Below are 14,899 nucleotides of genomic sequence, written 5' to 3'. Positions count from 1 at the left end.
ATAGGACTGGCAAGAGCTCTTCCTGCCTTTTGTGCAGCGCCCCTTGAGGGGTTTGTTAGCTAGCTAGCTAACCAACACGGTAACTTTATATGTAACTTTATGTATATGTAATATTACAGCATTTTTTAATGAAAATATGTAACTTTATATATATGTTAGTGTTTATATATCAATTTAAGTGAAAAAATGCAAAAAAAAAAAAAAAAATATTTTTTTTGGGCATTTTTGGCACCGGTTTTGAAACAGAACCGGTTCTAAAAGTTTTTTTAAAAAAATTTCAGGCCATTTTTCACACCGATTCACAGCAAGAACCGGTGCTAAAAGATTTTTTTTAATTTTTTTGGGCCATTTTCGCACCGGTTCACAGCAAGAACCGGTGCGAAATCTAAGTTTTCGCATCGGTTTTGAACCGGTGCAAAATCTTTTGAATTTTTGGCATCCCTCAAATAACGAACGATTCAAAACCAATGCGAAATGGGGGTTTTGAACCAGTGCCCATTTGTATTTTCGCCTAGTGTATTAATAATGTACTTTTGGTCGAGGGTCTGAAACACAACTTGTTGAGTATTTCGTAATTCTGTGACAGAGGTAACTCTATCAGCTTTACTTCCAATTCATGTAGAATCATCAACAATGACACTGGGAACACTATACTGGAAGGAACTCGAAAAGGGAACACTTATACAGTGGATCTCAACGAGGTTCCAAGTAGTAGTTTAACATGTCTTAGTGTTATTGAGGATGATCCTCTGCTATGGCATAACAGATTTGGTCATTCCAGTTTCTCTTTACTTGGTAAGCTTAAAACTAAGGAACTTGTGGAAGGTCTTTCTTGTATAAAGTTCCTAAATGATAAAGTTTTCCATGCATGTGTTAGAGGAAAACAGACTCGTGTTCCTTTTAAATCTAAAAATATGGTCAGCACCAAAAGACCTTTGGAACTCATCCATATGGATCTATGTGGTCCAATGAGAATCCAAAGTAGAAGTGGTAAAAGGTATGTTATGGTAATATATAGTTGAAGATTTCTCAAGGTTTACATGGGTTTTCTTTCTTGTTAGCAAAGATGAAACGTTTGATGAGTTTGTTGCTTTTGCAAAGAAAGAACAGAGAAGAATAGGTAACCAATTAGTGCATCTCTGATCAAATCATGGAACAGAATTTGAAAACTATAAATTTAATGAATTCTGCAAAGAGCATGGAATGGATCACAATTTCTCTACCCTAAGAACACCACAACAAAATGGAGAGGTGAAACACAAAAACATAAGCCTTGAGGATATGGCTAGGACAATGTTGATTTCCAGTAGATTGCCTAGGAACTTTTGGGCAGAAGAAGTGAATATAGTATGCTATATACTAAATAGAGTCACTGTTAGAGCCATCACCAACAAGACTCCATATGAGCTTATTAAAGGGGGAGCCTAATATTTCTTACTTTAGATCTTTTGGTTGTAGATGTTTTGTTCATAATAATGGTAAGAGAAACTTGGGGAGGTTTGATGAGCGAAGTGATGATGAGGTTGTATTCTAAGGATATGCCTCAAATAGTAAAGGTTATAGAGTTTACAATAAAAGAACAATGTGTGTTGAAGAATCTGTACATATTATTTTTTATGAAACTGAACACTTGATTGATGTACAAGAAGGTGATGATGATTTTCAAATTAGACCTTGTGCGAAAGTATGACCTAGATGAGGAATCAACATCATTGCAGAAACAGCACTCTGAAAAGGAAGGTAAAGTAAATGAAGAGCAAACAACAGAGGAAGCACCAGAACCCCACTTCAAAATCATCAACAAGTGCAAGAGGAAGTTCCTGTAAGAGTTCAAGCTGAAACTCAAGGAGAGTTCCAACTGATGTACTAGTCAACAATGCTACACAAGAGAGATTGTATCCCATCAGAGACTTTAAACCTAAGTCTTAGAAGCATCAGATGTCACATCTAGTGGAAGCATTTACAAGTGATATTGCTAAAGGAACTCAGAAAAGATCTCAGCTTAGGAACTTATACGCATTCTACGCATTCCTATCCTCCATGGAACCTAAAAACCATGTTGAAGCTTTGACTGATGCAGACTGGATTAATGTTATGCAAGCAGATTAAATGAGTATGAAAGAAACAAAGTTTGGCATCTGGAACCTAGACCTAGTCATCAAAAGATTATAGGTCTCAAATGGGTGTACAGGAACAAACTAGATGAGCATGGTATTATTGTCAAAAACAAAGCAAGACTTGTTATTCAAGGATTCAATCAACAGGAAGGAATTGACTATGATGAGACATTTGCTCCAGTAGCAAGGTTAGAATCCATTCTCTTACTTATAGCTTTTGCTGCTTATATGGGATTTAGGTTGTACTAGATGGACATCAAGTGTGCATTTCTAAATGGATTTCTTCAAGAAGACGTCTATGTGGAACAATCTCCTGGATTCCAAAATCCAGAGTTCCCAAACCATGTTTACAAGCTTAACGGCCCTTTATGGACTGAAGCAAGCTCCTAGAGCATGGTATGAAAGGTTGTCCAAGTTCCTTTTGAATAATGATTTTACACGTGGTAAAATTGATACAACTTTGTTTTTAAAATCAAATGGAACTGACATCTTAGTTGTACAGATTTATGTTGATGATATATTATTTGGTGCAACTAACGAATCTTTGTGTAAGTACTTTGCTAACCTCATGGGTGGAGAATTTGAAATGAGCATGATGGGTGAGTTAAATTTCTGTCTTGGTTTGCAAATTAAGCAAACTGAAAAAGGGATCATGATTCATCAACAAAATTACATAAAGGAACTAATCAAGAAATATAAGCTTGAAAATGCTAAGACCAATATAACTCCCATGGGGGTTGCAACTAAACTTGATGAAGACCTATCTAGAACTTTCTTAGATCAGACTATGTACCGAGGTATGATTGGCTCTCTACTTTACTTGAAAACTAGTAGACCTAACATATCTTTTAGTGTAGGTCTGTGTGCCAGGTTCCAAGCAAACCCAAAGGAGTCACACCTGATTGCAATAAAAAGAATCCTTCGTTACTTGATAGGAACTGATGATTTGGGTCTAATCTATCCTAGGAGTGACTCATTTGAATTAAATGGTTTTACTGACGCTGACTATGCAGGTGACATGGTCAATAGAAAGAGCAACTTCAGGTATGGTACAGTTTTTAGGACTGTGTTTAGTATCTTGGGGTTCCAAGAAACAAAACACAGTTGCATTATCTACAATAAAGCTGAATATGTAGTTGCAACAGCATGTTGTTCTCAAATGTTATGGATAAAGCAACAGGTTAGAGATTTTGGTATTTTATTTGAGTGTGTTCCTATTTATTGTGACAATTCTAGTGCTATATGTATTTCTAAAGATCCAGTTCAACACTCAAAGGTCAAGCACATCCACATTAGGCATCACTTCCTAAAGGATAATGTGGAACAAGAAAATATTAAGTTAGAATTTGTCAAACTGAAAATCAAATTCCAGATATTCTAACCAAGCCCATGAATAGAGAAAGATTTGAGAGATTGAGATTTGAACTTGGGATGATCAAGCTGACTTGATTGCTTCTAAAGTTCCAAGATATGGCAAAGTCAGAAACAATGTGAAAAGAGCCAAAAGGACATCTAGCACAACCTTGGTGTACTAAACATAGCTGAAGTGTCACCGTTGGTGAATTCTTGGAGGTTAGTTCACTAACACTTGAATGCGTGTATAAGTAGTAACGTACATTGTATATGTGTAGAAAGCGTGTTCCAAATACATTTGATTTTTGGAAAATATAATTTTTGGAAATTAAACGAATTTGGAAAGAAAAGATTTTGGTAAAAAATTTCATCCTGATTAATTTTTGGAAAATAAACGTGAAATTGTTCAATTAATGACTGAACAGAAATTTATAATTTTGTCTTTTCTAGTAAATTATTAGTAAAAGAGATAAAAAAAATAGAACTTTGTATGATAAAATTAAAAGCATCTGAATGCTTGATTTAGATAAAATTGTAATGCATCTAATATTTGTTAACAGTATGACATCCTAAATCCTTTTTATATAGTAAACAAACAATTATGAATAACCAATAATCCAAAGTTTCAAAACCTTGATCAACATCTTTCAATCCAATTACATTTACATACACGTTAAAATACACTTATAAATATAGTATCGTACGCAAATCTAAGCAAGTGCAACAACTCCCCTACGCATCAAAATCCATAAACTACATGTATTGATAAAATGAAACAAATTCTCAATCATTTTCACGGGTCCTACCAAATTTGAGGGTTTTGCTTATCAACCTTAACAAACAAACATACATAGAGGTTGTAGACACCTGATTGTGTCTCCCCAAAAACCAAACCCAGTGATGAGTATCTATCATGTACTTGATTATCTAGTTAGGTGAAGAGTTGAAGAGTCTCATGAATTTTCCTTTATCCTTGACCATTTCTAACCTTTACTTAAATTTTTTAGACCAAAATCATTTATTTCGTGTCTTTAAACCCAAAATCATTCATTTCGTGTCTTTGAAAATCATTAATTTCGTATTTTCTTTATAAAAATGTCCAAACCAGTCTATTTTGGTTCATAATCTTGGTCAAATAATTATTTAGTTGGATGTCTTGAAAGGAGCTTTCCAACGATATATTATAAGCCCAAATTCGAGTTATAACGAAAAAGTTATGGCCAAAATAGTACACCGAGCTCAAACCGAGCCTTACCTGCGACCCAATGATCATGTGGAGGGTCCATAAACCTAAACCTCAATCCTAAACCAATTAGGATTTATTACAAACTTCTAGAATCCTCTAGAAGGTTGTTCTCAATCCTAAATCCCTTAGGATTTATTATTAATTTCTAGAATCCTCTAGAAGATTCTAATTTATCCTGTTGTGAAAAAGATAAAGATTTAAGAATTTTACCTCAGATAAAACATTTGATTTTCAATGATTTTAATTCTGATAAAATTAGAATATTTACGGATATTCGACTAACCCAATTTGATTGGAAGTCGGATTCGGTACGAATTCTATCTTCTAAAAAGCATCGTCGAGCGATAGAAATATCGTGTCGCGATAGAACCTGTTTTACTCCGATCAGATTCTGACTCTTTTCTGATCTTTTGACCCTCTTTTTTCCCTACAAATAGAGGTCGTTTCACCCCATTTTCAATCATTAACAAGCTTGATCACCAACAATCATCTAATCCCTCTTTCTAAGCTAAAGCTTCTCTCTCTCTTCTTTCTTTATTTCTAGCCTTAGCCTAAACACATCCCAACACCTTCTTGATATCATATGTCATACTTCCATCACAAGATTTGAATATTCCAAGCCAATCTCGTAGTTGTCTTCGACCTCAACGTGAAAGAAGGTTGATAATTCTGAGGGTTTGGTCTCAAATCTATATTTCAATTCTTATTTGATGTATTTATTTGATCTTTCTTGAAATTACTAACGTGTGTATTGTTTTGATAGAAAGAGATACGAGGCATCAAAGTGAGTAATTTGATCTCCCTAATACTTATTCTTTTGATATAGAAATCATGCTTAGAATATTATTTTAATTCCTAGTATCATGATATGATGCCTTTATGATTCCTAGTATCATGTTAGGATGTTTTCATGCTTCCCAGTATCATGTTTAGGGTGTTAACTAATATTTCTAATATCATGTTGATAGTAATGTTTAGGCTAAAGCTTTAATCTTTATTTATTAGTGACATGCTAGGATTTGTTATTAATCTATTTAGTATCATGCCTAGGATCTTGCTAATATTATTTTGGAGATATTGATATTATGATGATATAATTATGATGATAATTGTTGTGTCAATAATAATTATATGTTGCTTGATTATTCATGATTTATTGTTATTGCTTGATCACGCCCCTTTCTTGCAGGTTTAAAAGGAATATGTACTTGAAATCACGCCTAATAAAATAATTAATAATTTTGATCTAGACTTAATATCATTTTAATTCAAGTGATCACCAATAATAAATTTATTTGTGCATTAACAATCAACCAACGTAGATTAAATATGCTTAGGGCTAATTTAATGTATGTATGTTGATCGAAAAGCGCCCATGAATATCATAAGAATTAAGTAGAGGTCGATTTAAGGCAGGTTCAATCTCTTTTAGGTTGGGTTCGTACCATCGTCCCCGAATATCCAGTCACGGTTCCGGACCACTATGGAGTTAGCGATCTCCGCGATCGTGAATGGGGTGTAACCTTCACACCCGTGAACGGTTTACAAGTTCCTAAAACTTGTTGATTACTCTTTTATCTCTAGCTTCCTTCCTTTTGGACGTCACCATGCCTAAAAGCATGATCACAGTGGGGCTCAAAGATGATGTATGAAATATTCCCTACAGAGGTCAACAAAGCATACGTGACAAAGCATAGCATAACTAAATTTGCACTCGAGCACGACCCATATCACGAATTAAGCTCATAAATACAATTAAAATAAGTGGATTAATCTGTGTCACAAAAAAAAAAAAGGATTAATCTTCAAACAACAAACAGCCTCCATTTTTTTTGTGCGCAAACATATCTACTAGTAATTAAAATGAGATAAAATTAATCAAATTACATTTACAATTACTTATTTGGTAAAAAAAAAAAAAAAAAAAAAAAAAAAAAAAAAAAAAAAAAACCTTGTGTTTTTCAATTGCCTCAGCACCCCCAGTTAGTAGTGTGATCAAACCAATATTACCCTGAAAAATCAATTTAAAACCATAAAAATGGAATCATAGTAATTTTAAGTACTTAATTAAATAAAATTGAAATTTTAGATAATCATAACTAAACAAGGATTTAAAGCAAAGATGATTGCTTACCAAATCGGAAAACATAAAACCCAATACAATAATGTACTCTATCCCAAACTTGTGAATTTTTTTTTTGTTTATTTTGCGGTTAACTACGGATATTGAATACTATAGTAGTGATTTAAGCTTTCGTCAGTTATGTGTAGTTAAGGAATAGCGTATGTGTGGGGAGTGTAAGTGAAAGTGATGTTGAATGGTAATGACTTGTTGAGATAACTACATGTAGTCCATCACGTTAGATTTAGATTTATTTTTTTTTTTTTGAATTTGAAATTATAATTAGCTAGCTTTAGATAAGTTTGATTTGATTGGAGAGTAGTTAGTAGATGAGTAATTTGCATGTCCTTCACGTTAGACATTTTTTTTTCCTTTTTTGAATTTGAAATTATAATTAGTTAGTTTAGATAAGTTTGATTTGATTGGAGAGTAGTTAGTAAATGAGTAATTGTATGTATTCCATCTTTATTCCATTTATTTTTTATTTTTTTTTTATTTGAATTTATAGGAAAAGGAGGGAGTATTTTTTTAGGTGGGAGTGAATGAGGTAGCTAGGTTGGGGGTTTGAAGGCTCTTCATTAACTTACTCTACTATATTATAGATTTCATATTGCCATGGCTTATGGAAGTTATGCAGCCATGGATCATGGATGACAGCAAAATCAAAACACCTTTAACAGATAAAATTGAAACAAAGGAAGAAGATGAGGCAACAAATGAACTGAAACTATAAGGGCCGTTTGGTTCGCTGTAACGAGGAAAGGGAATGGGAATGATTCTCTTTGTAAGTGTTTGTTTTGCATCTTTTGTCATTCCCATTCTCCATTTTTATTTTTGGGTTTACCTAAAATTGTTCTAAACTCATTCCCTACCCCCCTACCTTTTCTTTCCTCCTCATTCCCTCCCAGCTCCCACGCATCTCCCTTCTCTCTCAAACCCTAACCGAAGCTTTGAGCTGAGGTAGCCGCCGCCGCCGTTGTTTCTCCGGCCACTCCGACGACGACGCCGATAAGGTTTGCCTGCTGTCCCACGCATCTGCTTTCTCTCTTTTGTGTTCTTGATTTCGCCTTTTTTTTATTGAATTCGTATTTTTTCTACTTGTAGTTCATGAATTCGTATTTCTTTTAACTATACTTCACGAATTTGTATTCTTTTTGGGATTTATTTTGTTGAATCCGAATTTTTTGTTGAATTTTTTTACTTCTGAATTCGTATTCTTAGGGTTCTTTGTGTTTTTTTTTTTATTCTACCCTACTGAATTTTGTGCCTCAAATTATATAAATATTGATTCTATATTATTCAAAAATTACATTATTCTTATATAAGCTTGCATATAGAGACACACATATATATATATATATATATATATATATATATATATATATATATATATATATATATATTGTCCAAGAGACAATACTTGTCCTAAATACACCGGCCAAATTGTCTAATTCTCTAAGTATCTTAATTTTATTTTCAAAAACATTACTCGTTGTAGATTTGGATAGATTTAAATTAAATGGTACCTAGAATAGTAGAAGTACAGTCATGATTAAGGGAGACAAGAATATATTTCAAAGGAAAATGTGAGTGAAACGTGCAACTCAGATTAATATTTCAGGTGCTGAGTCTATATTTATGAATGAATAATAAATTAATAAAAGTTATCTATGTTTAATTTGTATGAAGTCGGGAATTAAAATATTAGCTTAGCATCACCCTTGTCAGAATCCACAAATATTAGCTTGCTTCTGCCAGTATTCATGCAATTTGTTAACAGTGCTAGTAAAATTTTTTATTTTTTCCATTTGTTATTATAGTTTCATATTGTTTTGTACTCAACAAGATGTTTTTGTATAATAATTCTGTGGTGGAGCTAATAAATTGTCTTCTTTACTGTTATGTAATGAAGAAGATGTTTTTGTTAAGTTGGTTTTATCTATAATCATTGTTGGCTTTCCCATGTTCTATTATTTGTTAAGTTGAGACTTTTATATGTCTTTTATATAAATATGTAAACTTTTCAATGATATGGTGTTGATGATGTTCTTTTGTACAGAAAATGGATCGTATTGGTTCTTCTTTGAAAAGGAAGAGAAATTGGGACCATTGTCGTTTTATAATTACTATGATTATTTGTGTTATGTTGTTACATTTGTTAGTGTACTCGATAAGAAAAACAATATACAATTCTCAACATCTTAAGTTAGATAAACACACAAGAAGAAAAATGAGGTTACACAACTTGAATAGAATGATTGAGAAAGTGACACTTTGTGTAGGAACTATCTTCGTATAAATCGATACACATTCGGTGTACTTTTAGAGATGGTTAGAGATATTGGTGGATTATATGAAATAAGAAACACATGTTTGGAAGAGATTGTTGCGAGCTTCTTATACACATTAGCTCACCATAAGAAAAATAGAATCATGGGTGCACATTTTTATAGAAGTGGTGAAACTACTAGTAGGCAATTTCATGCTTTTTTGTTAGCAATCTTAAAGTTACATGTTGTTCTTCTTAAGAAATTAACTCCAATACAAGAGGATTGCGACGATGAAAGGTGGAAATATTTCAAGGTAAAATAAAATAAAACCAACACTTTAATTTGAAAAACAAAACAAAAAGTTAGAAATTATTAGATAATTTAAAGTGATATTGTTTGTTTTGTAGAATTGCTTAGGTGCTCTTGATGGTACAATGATTTTAGTTAATGTTCCTTGTGAAGATCGACCCAAATATCGTAGTAGAAAAGGAACCCTTGCTATGAATGTGTTAGGAGTATGCTCACCTGAAATGGAATTTACATATGTCTTACCTGGTTGGGAGGGATCGGCACATGATGGTCATATTCTTCAAGATGCTATTTCTAGGCCTAATGGTTTGAAAGTTCCAAAAGGTAATTTGATTAATGTAGTGTACTTTATGTAAGATTGACTTAGAAAGAGAGTGGAATTTAATTATTTTTTGTTTTATTTGTCAAGGTTGTTATTATTTATGTGATGGAGGATATACTAATGGAGATGGATTTCTTGCACCATATAGAGGGCACCTTTATCATCTTAAAGAGTGGAATAGGGGGGTCATACAACCATTAACCGTCGAAGAATATTTCAACTTAAGGCATGCAAAAGCCAGAAATGTGATTGAGAGATGCTTTGGGTTACTCAAGGGAAGAAGGGGAATTCTTAGAAGTCCTTCTTGGTTTAGTTTACAAACACATGGTCGAATTGTGCTTGCATGTGGCTTATTACATAACTTGGTAAAAAGATACATGCTTTCAGAATTTGATGATGATGACTTGTACGAGGAAAGTAGTGACAGTGATGGTGATGATGATGATGGTGATGACGATGATATTTAGTATATAACCTCCATTGATGTAGCTAATCCCTGGACTAATTTTCGAAATACAATGGCCCAAACTATGTTCAATGATTGGAGGGCTAGAAACCGCAGACTTACTTTGTGATACTATTTTTTTTTTGTTAAAGTTTGTTTGTTATATTTGAAATTGAGACTTGTATGTTTATTTCAATTTACTGATTTTTATATATTAAGTTATGGATGTAGTATTTATACTCGATATTACTTTCTTTTAGATACTTTGTATTGAATATTTTCTTGGTTGATTTCATTTTTATACATGAAATGTTATCTTTGCATGTTATTATGGATCAAATGTTATAGTAGGATGGATGAAAGTAGCGCTAGTGGAAGTGGAAGGGGGAGAAACAAGCGGTTTTGGACTACTAAAGAAGATAGGGTTCTTGTATCAGCATTATTAGAGCTAGCTGTTGACCCTCACTGGAGGTGTGACAATGGGTTTAGAAGCGGTTACATGGTTCGATTGGAGGAGGTTATCAATAACGCTCTACCTGGATGTGGTTTGAAAGCTTCACCACACATAGATTCTCGACTGAAGACACTTGTAGCCAAGTTTAGGACTATTTTTCAAATGTTAAACACGAGCTGATTTGCTTGGGATGATGAAAGAAAAATGGTTTCTGTTGAAAGAGCTGTTTATGACGAGTACTGTAAGGTATGACTACTTTTTTAAAGTTATTTTTGTTTGGGGTAAAATACCCCAGCCACGTGGCCCTATGGCCGAGCGACACGTGGCACCCAGCCATTGGTCAGCAGGGCTCCAATCCCCTGCTGACACGTGTCCTAGAAACCCTAAATGGGGAACTAAGGCTCCCCACTATAAATAGTGAGAGACTCCTCATTAATGGGCATTAAAAAAAATACATTCAAGAGAATTGAATACACTTACACAAAAACCGAGCAATATTAATTGCGGAATTCTCCCATTACGCGAGAAGTAATTTCACCATTTTACGCACTATCTTCCTCCTGTACGTAACTGACTTGATCGTCGGAGCCGGAGCTCAAACCAACCGGAGTCTTCGTGGTTTTTCAGGAACAGGCGGCGAAGGGCATTCTTGGAATTGTAACTCTCCCGCAGGACACATCAAAAAACCCCGAAACATTTGGCACCGTCTGTGGGGAGAGTACTTCTGAGATGACTTCTAACCCTATACCACCGGATCAGGACAAGCGGCCATCGGCCGAGCCTGAGGTCCAAACGAACCATGAAAGCGGTGATGACTACGGAATCGACACTTATGTGGCCCCAGACGGGTCCTTCAAAACAAAGCACACCCGTTCCAGGGATAGGAGGGAACGGGATAACATCCAAGTGGCTCCAGGCAACCCAGCTGGCAACCCGGTTGGAGCTGCCCAGGCGGCAGAGGGTTCTGCTCCCGTCACTAGGAACGAACTCAAGACCTTCATGAATAGTTTCAAGGGCGAGATCCAGAACCTTATTCTGTCAGCTACTCCCAAGAAGAGTCAGCCGGCCAAGAAGCCTTCTTCTAGCAAGAAGGCTATTAAAGACCGGGTCCCTACTCCTCATCCAAAGCCGAAGGAGGAGGAGGGCCTCAAGTTCGATCAAAACCGGCTCCGCTTCCCGCAAGCGGAACCCAGAAAACCCATCCGGAACTTGCAGCCGGACGGTTCAAAAAAGATATTCTCTGATGCCCGGACGTTTCTCCAAGAAAAGAGAAGTCTGGCGTCTGCGTCGGCTTCAACGTCGACCTTTCCCGACAGTTTCCGTGACACCTCTAACTAGCGTACGGGAACAAGCCTAGGGAGTCAGACGGGCGAACCATTCGCCCGGTCTGGACCCCAAGTGATCCAACCTGGTCTATTTGGTTTGCCAAATGGGCTGGGTGGATCCCCTTTTACCCAAACGGGTCCGTTTGGCAGGAATGTGCAGCAGCCGTTCCAGCTCATGGACTGGCAACAGCGCCTGCTGAACTTGGGAGAACAACCCTCAGCGTTCTCCCCTGAGATAACCCAGGCGGCACAGCCGGCTAAGATTAAAAACGTGTTGGTAGGGGACTATGATGGTACCTCCAACCCAGAAGATCATTAATGGCCTATTCCAACCTCATGTACCTACAGGCGTTGGATGATGTCGTCTGGTGCCGATGCTTCCCGGCTACCCTGAAGGGCATTGCCCAACAGTGGTTTGGTAACTTACCAGCCGGCTGCATCAACAGCTTCAAGACCTTGGCGTACTTATTTACGTCAAACTTCTCAATGAATATCCCGGCCAAAAAGACTAGCCTCGATATGGGGGCAATACAGCAGGGTGACAGAGAGGGGCTTCGGTCCTATGTCAGGCGGTTCAATTTGATGAGAATTCAGATTCAAGGACTGTCTGATGAAGTTGCTTACACAGACTTCTTTAAGGGTCTGAAGGATGGGTCAACCTTCAAGTTCGACCTCGTCCGGAAAAGGGTAGCCACCCTCCAAGAGGCGTTGATGGAAGCTGAAGCCTATATACAGGCGACGGAGCTTTGTGCTGTAAAGCATCCGTCGGATTCCAAAACATCTGACAGAAGAGACAGCCGGCAACAACAACAGCCGGCTAAAAAGGAAGAAAAGAAGAGAAAAGAGGTCTGGGCGGCAGACCGATCTGGTCAGTCGGCTCAGAAGCTCAGACGGAAATCTGAACCGTACGTTCCCAAGTACGAGTTCACAAAGGACTGCTCCTCCATCCTCATGGAGATAAAGGACCGGATGTCTCTTGACAAACCGGCTGTGATGAAAAGCCCCGTAGGCAGCCGTGACAAAAGCAAATACTGCCAGTACCATGAGGATGTCGGCCATGACACTAATGGTTGCTATAGCCTCAGGCGGCTATTAGACCATCTGGCTAATGAGGGGGCTCTGAAGTCTTACCTTCCCAAAGCCAAGGGTAACACCCTGGCCAAGAAAGGGCAGGCGGCAAAAGTTGTTCTTGCCAATTCTGAAACGGATGAAGAGACCATCTTTACCATAGCAAGCGGCTTTGCCGGAGGGGGTCCCACTATTAGGGGCACCAAAGATAACATCAGGAAGCTAGTCAACTCAGTTGAGGAGAGTCAGGCGTCGAAAGACACTTTTCTTGAGGTCCTTATTTCTGAAAAGGACCGGGGCAAGGTCAGGCGACCTCACAATGACCCCATAGTCATCGAATGTAAAGTTGCCAATCAGAGGGTTGGCCGGATCCTAATAGATACCGGGAGCTCGTCTGACCTAATCAGTTATCAATGCTTGACCAAGCTCAAGTACAAATCCAGTAACATGCATCAGGCGCCTCACCCGCTTGTTGGTTTTAGGGGAGGCGTAGTGCATCCGGTAGGAAGCATAGATCTTCCCATCCGGCTGGGTGAAAAGGGGGAAGGGCGCCATATGGTGGTAAAATTCTTGGTTATAGAAGAACTTGCCACCTACAACATGATTTTTGGCCGTCCAACCCTCAATGAGTCCAAGGCTATCATCGTTCCTTCACTCATGCTTGTCAAATTTGAAAAGGACGATGGAGCAGTCGGTTCCCTTAAGGGGGACCAGAGGACGGCTAGGGAGTGCTATCTCTCTGACGTCAGACCTACTATGGGGGCAGCTAGAGACGGCAAGCCCATAGACCTAGATAACTGCAATACAGCAGTCCCGGCTCCAAGGGCAGCCGGTAAGAAAAGAAAGGCGAGCCAGACGGATCCTGTCAAGCAAGAAAAATAGCAATCACTGGCCGGGGAAAGGTCAGATGATCAACGACCTCAGCCGGCTGGTGACTGCATTGATGTTGTCTTAGACGAAAATCGTCCTAACAGAACTGTCAAGGTTGGGACGGTTGCTTATGAACAGTTGGGAGCAGAACTGCTCCAACTTCTAAGAGAATTCAAAGACATCTTTTCCTTTGAAGTGGAAGAGATGCAAGGCGTCAGCCCCGATCTAGCTGTCCACAAGCTCGCCGTGGATCCTAAGAGGAAGCCGGTCATGCAGAAAAAGAGGGATCACAGTGAAGAGAGATCTCAGGCGGCAATGCTACTACCCGGATTGGGTAGCAAACGTTGTCCTCGTGAAAAAGACGAATGGTACCTAGCGGATGTGGGTAGACTACACAGATCTGAACAGAACATGCCCAAAGGACAGTTACCCGCTTCCAAAGATTGACAATCTGGTCGACTCTACAGCCGGTCATGCTCTAATGAGTTTCATGGATGCCTACTCAGGTTTCCATCAAATACCCCTATGGAAAAAAAATCAAGAAAAGACGGCCTTCGTCACTGATCAGGGGTTATTTTGTTACAAGGTGATGTCGTTTGGATTAAAGAACGCACCGGCTACATTCTAACGCATGATAAACACCGTCTTCATCAATCAGATTGGCAGGAATGTAGAGGCGTACATTGATGACATGATAGTCAAATCCAAGCTACAGACGGATCACCTACTAGACCTCCGAGAAACATTCACCACACTCAGGCGGCACCGGGTCATGCTTAACCCAAAGAAGTGTGTATTTGGTGTTGAGTCTGGGAAGTTTCTCGGATTTTTGATCGACCAAAGAGGCATAGAGGCTAATCCGGAAAAAGTACAGGCGGTCATTGACATGCGGTCTCCCCGCACTGTAAAAGAAGCCCAGAAATTGACCGGTTGCCTTGCGGCGTTGGGAAGATTTCTCAGCCGGTCAGGTGACAAGTGCCTCTATTTCTTCCAGGCCA

Source organism: Chenopodium quinoa, unplaced genomic scaffold (genome assembly GCF_001683475.1).
Source record: "Chenopodium quinoa cultivar QQ74 unplaced genomic scaffold, ASM168347v1, whole genome shotgun sequence".
Lineage (NCBI taxonomy): Eukaryota > Viridiplantae > Streptophyta > Magnoliopsida > Caryophyllales > Amaranthaceae > Chenopodium > Chenopodium quinoa.
This window is presented reverse-complemented; position numbering follows the sequence as displayed.